Source organism: Fukomys damarensis, unplaced genomic scaffold (genome assembly GCF_012274545.1).
Source record: "Fukomys damarensis isolate Sample0158 unplaced genomic scaffold, DMR_v1.0_HiC HiC_scaffold_21, whole genome shotgun sequence".
Lineage (NCBI taxonomy): Eukaryota > Metazoa > Chordata > Mammalia > Rodentia > Bathyergidae > Fukomys > Fukomys damarensis.
The window spans coordinates 13,717,201-13,722,381 of NW_022900933.1; positions in this window are offsets into that span (position 1 = coordinate 13,717,201).

Genomic DNA, 5,181 nt, shown 5'->3' on the forward strand with positions numbered 1-5,181 from the left:
ATTCCTGAAAACTCTTGTGAAAGAGAGGGAGGAAATGAGGGAGGGAGAAAAAGAAAGAGGGGAAAGAAGGAAAAGTAAAGTCTTTTATATGATGTAGATAAACACACTAGACACCACTTGGGGAGTTTTGCAACCTCGTATAAATTTCTCTTTCCTTCCTGTTCCTTCCCTGCCCTGAAAGTGTTGTGAATTTAAGAAAAGTTAATTGGTTTTTTGAGATGTAACAGCAGATACTCTCAGAATGACATAAAACCATAATGGGAATTCTGAACTAGTTAGTGTCGATTAAAGCATTTTAGAGTACGGAATAGACATTTAAGAAAAAGTAGATTGAATTGAGATTTCCAAGAAGAATCATCTTCCAGGTAGTAAGAAAACCTTTTGTTTTTACTTCTATATCCAGATATCAGTATTTTATAATTGTATTATGTAAGATCAGGAAGTCTCTTCATCACCCCTCTTTTTTTGTCTTTTTTGCAATACTGGGGATTGAACCTGGCACCTTGCACATGCTTGGCAACAGCTTAGCCTTTGAGCTACATCTTCAGCCCTTTAATTTAATTTTTTACTTTTTGGTACTCGGGACCTTGTGCTTGCAAGGCAGGTGGCAGAACCACTGAGCTAAATCCCTGGCCCCTTTAATTTTATTTATTTATTTATTTATTTATTATTATTATTATTAATTATTTGTTTTTTTGAGACAGGGTCTCACTATGTAGTTGAGACTGCTGGATCTCACTATGTAGCCCAGGCTGGTCTCGAACTCACAGCGATCCTCCTGCATCAGCTTCCCGAGTGCTGGGATCACAGGCGTGCACGACCATACCTGGCTCTTCAATTTTATTTTTGAGACAAGTTCTCCCTGAATTACCTGGGCTGGCCTCCAAGTTTTGACCCTCTTGTCTCAGCCTCGTAAGTAGATAGGATTACAAACCTGTGCCACCGCATCAATTTCTCCATCCTTCCTTTGACATTTTTCCATTATATAAAGTGGTATATAGCAAGTGGCTAAAAAGTGTCTGGCTCTTCTTTTCGCTTCCAATTTTCTTCACCTTTATTTCATATTTTTCCCCCTTCTTGAAACGATCTTCTAAACTGCTGAAATGCTTTTAAATGTTGAAGGATTACCAAATACATGCAAAAACAATTAAAATCTGACTAGAGGGTAACTGGTTTTTGTAATTTTTGCAACTTTTAAGAACTTTGTCAACTGATCTAACAGCTTTTTTGCTTGTCACCTAGGGCATCAGAGCAGTGCCTGGCCCACAGTTCAACTGGAAAGATATAAAATAGCACACAATCAAGTCATAACTAAGGTAACAGATGAGTGTGCAAGACTGCTAAAAAAATACATGAATGAAGCTGGGTATGGTGGTACAGGCCTGTAATCCCAGAGAGAGAAGGAAGATTGACTTCTAAACCAACCTAGGCAACTCAGGCAACCCTGTTTCAAAATTTAAAAAGTGAAAAGCTTTGGGGATTGTAGCTTAGTGATTCCTGGTGCCTCTCAGAACAAATAAAGAAAAAACAAAAACAAACAACAAAGGAAAGTAAAGAAAAAAAGATGAATTAATTTAGAGTATGTCATTTAGTGTCTGTGAGAACACAAAGGCAAAAGTAATAGATGGGTGGGCCGATAAAAATAAATCAATAAGTGGGTATGCTAATGCTTAAAAAAGCAGTTTATGTTGAGGAGTTACATTAGAAAAAAATGGTGAATCGGGTGGTGGGCACCCTGAATGTCTAGCTAAAAGGCACATTTTTATATGCAAATGAAAGGGATCAAAGGCTTTAAAGCAAGGTGGAGTAGGGAGATTAATTTACTAGTGGAAGGTGGCATGGTTTTGAAGGGTAGAGCCTGGTGGCAACAGGAGGCTTCTGGTCCTGAATTAATGAGGGCATGCAGCAGGTTGGCTGGTCTGGCAGCCTAAAGGAAGGACAGAGCAGAAGGAAGACTGCTGGAGTCCAGACCACTGGGGAGGGTACAAGAGGGGCCAAGCCTGAACTAGTTGGAAAATGTTAGTTTCACTAAAAGAATGAAGAGGGGCTGGTTTGGGAAAAGGCATGATGCTTGCACATTTGAGCTGTCAGGGCATGCAGGCCCTGATGTCTAAAGTAGATAACTGCAACCACATGACTGACAGTGTGTGTGCCTCTGGTCCCAGGTAGGCTTGGGTGGAGTTATTGGAAAGTTTTGCACACTCAGCTTTGTCCCTTTCAGGCAGGAGAGAGCATCTGCTGTAGAGTATTACCAGTTCTCAAGGGACCCATGAGCTAGTCAGGAAGCATAATTTTAATAGGATTAACTGAAAGATGAGCAAATGTCAGGTGGTGGTTTGGTAGTATGTCATGGCTGCTAATTTTGACATGCTAAGTGTACCATATTGATGGCCTTTATGCCTGGCTAAAAGTGTTAACACTCAGCAAATTAGATTTTCTTTAACTTTTGCCCTGCTGTCACATTTTATGGGTATGACAGAATGGGTTACCTGGGGCAAACCTTTTTAACCTGTCTATAAATAAGAAGCTTGTGTCACGGCAGCATTCATAAACACTTGGAAAGCTACAGATAAAATCCACTGTAGACCCCCCCGCCCCATGACTGAGTCAGTCAGTTGGAAAGGTCAGCCTTTTCTTTGGGTTCTTTCAATTTTGCTAACTCCTTTAGTTTATTAGCATTTCCCCCAAATGCTCCTGCCAGTCCAGAGCTGAAAGATGTAGTCCATAAATGCTTTCATTCTACTTTCTGGGCCTATCCATCTTGCTGGCCCCCCTCAATCAAGTGACTGTTGGGTGCCCTGTGCCTTTCATACCTAGGCTCTAGTATCAAGCCCAGCCTTTCTAGAGAGGAATCAGAGTTCTGTTCTAACAGGACCTCAGCATAAGGCCACCATGCTCTGTGAGAAATCCATCCCCGTTCTAGGCATTAAGCTACTGCTTTTTCTTTTTCTTTTTCTTTTTCTCATTGAGTTTATTGGTACATTTTAAGTATACAGTACAGTTACATTCATCATTGGGCTCTTGGGGCTGGGGGGATTTAGCTCAGTGGTTCTGCTGCCTGCCTCAGAAGCGCTAGGACCAGAGTTCAATCCCCGATACCAGAAAGACAAAACAAAACGTCACTGGGCTCTTGTACCTTTACATGACAGATCTTGGTTCTCACTTTTCCCCATACAAGCTACTGCTTTTTCAAGTCTCACTTTGTCCCCTAGATCAGGCTTGTTCTCCTGAGTTCCCCCAAAATTGTCTAGAATATCAGCTCAAGGACCTGAATTTGGACCTGGAAAACTCCAGCAATGAGGCCAGGGCTTTGTTACAAGCAACCCATTTTCTCAGCTTGCCATGATTTCCCCATTTTTGCTTGCTCCTGGATTTCCCAAGGCTTTTTTCCAGCTGTCCATTGGTTTACGGTACTCACATTCTCTGCTCAACCAGCCTGCTGCTAGCTGCTTTTCTGGCTTACTGCCGGTTCTATATTTTTCAGATACTATCTTCCGGCTGAACATTTATCAGGCCAGCTTGGTCTGCCTCTCATTCCATGGATGTATCTGGTTCAAGTCTCCATTTCTCTGAGTCTACCTCACCCTTATTATACTTAATCCTTTCATATTAAACCACAGTGGATGTTTGCTGGTGAGAAACTGACGTGGTATTGGAATTTTATCCTTGTTTACATCTTTCTTTGTGTGGGAAATCTTGGGACGGCATCCAAAATCTCCTCTGAGAGCTTTCCTGTCTCCTTTAGGAGAAACAAATGAAAACTTGATAATACCTTGTGTTTGCAACCAAGCCACAAGGCTCCTACTTTAATTGTAACTGCATTCTTCACTATCAATTTTGCTTCTAGACATATATTTTGAAATATATTTTGGCCTTGTTCATTCACATCTGTCAGTTTTAAGATATTTACTTCATAGGAACTTGATGGCTTTGTGGGTATAAAAGAAAAACAACAACTAAATCAAGGCTGTTCTATAGTGGTAGTTCAACCTTGAAGATCTCCTGGAATCCTCTGAACGGCTTGTTAAAATAGATTGTTAGGGCCCACCGCGCTGTCACCCTGTTTCCCTGGAGCAGTGCTTGAGAATTGGAATTTCTAACAAGTTCTTACATAATGTCCTTTAACTTCACTTTGAGAACAAATGGTCATCTATTTAAGCTAACCACAGGTAACCAGAAGTTGCTATCAGTTCAAATCCAAGTGGATAGGTAGAGAGCACTGAAAAAATATAAACTTGGAAATTTCTGTGCGGTGAGGATGGCTGCTTGACGTCAGAGTTCTCAACTACTTATTATTTTGGACAGTCATTTAGTTTCCTTAAATGTAAGACCCCTCATTCATAAAGGGAGGAGAGCCTGTCTATGCTGGCCTCACAGCAGGGCTGTGAAGGTTAGATGCAACCGCTGAGGAAATATTGGTACGTTAGAAAGTTAATAGTATTGCAATGGTCTTTCACTGTTACTCTTAAAATGTCACCAGTTTCTTTGGCTGTCTTGCTTCCCTCATTAATGACAGCAACTTTAATTTGGGGAATATAGAGTACTTTTAGTACTCTAATAAACTCAACCTTCCAATTTTAAAAAAAAAGGAATTCATTCAATGAGATCAGGCATGCACAGAGCCAAGAATGATTCCCAGTTTTCACAGCTATAAAAAGTACAAGACACTATTGTAACTTGGGGCGGAGTCACAGTTAATCTTTCAACCCTGTTTAGATTGCCCCATTGATAAAAATGGCTACTAAAAATAAAGTTATGGTGCACAAGAGAACTTGTCTGGCTCTATGCTTTTATATTTCTTCCAATTTCTATCAATTTATGCCTCTTCGAAAGTAGTAAATCCTTGCAATTCTGGATGTGCCTTTCTTTCACCAAGTCACCTCTGGCCAGGCTCCAAAAGCCTACACAAACTGTGCGCGTTTGTGACTTTTCAGCGATGCCATTAGCCGCGCCTTAATTCTCCCAGGCTTTCAGAGTCCTTAGCTTCAATCATTCCTCGGTCTTTACCACCACAAACACCAGCCAGAGTGCTTTTCTGAAGACAAAGCCTATACAGCAGATTTGGGCGCCAGAAAGACCCAGTTCAGGCACTAAGTGAACTCGCCAGATTCGTCTACCAGGAGCGGAACTGGGGCCCCCGGGCGCCCCCACACCCGGGTCGCCGAGGCCTCCGCAGACCCC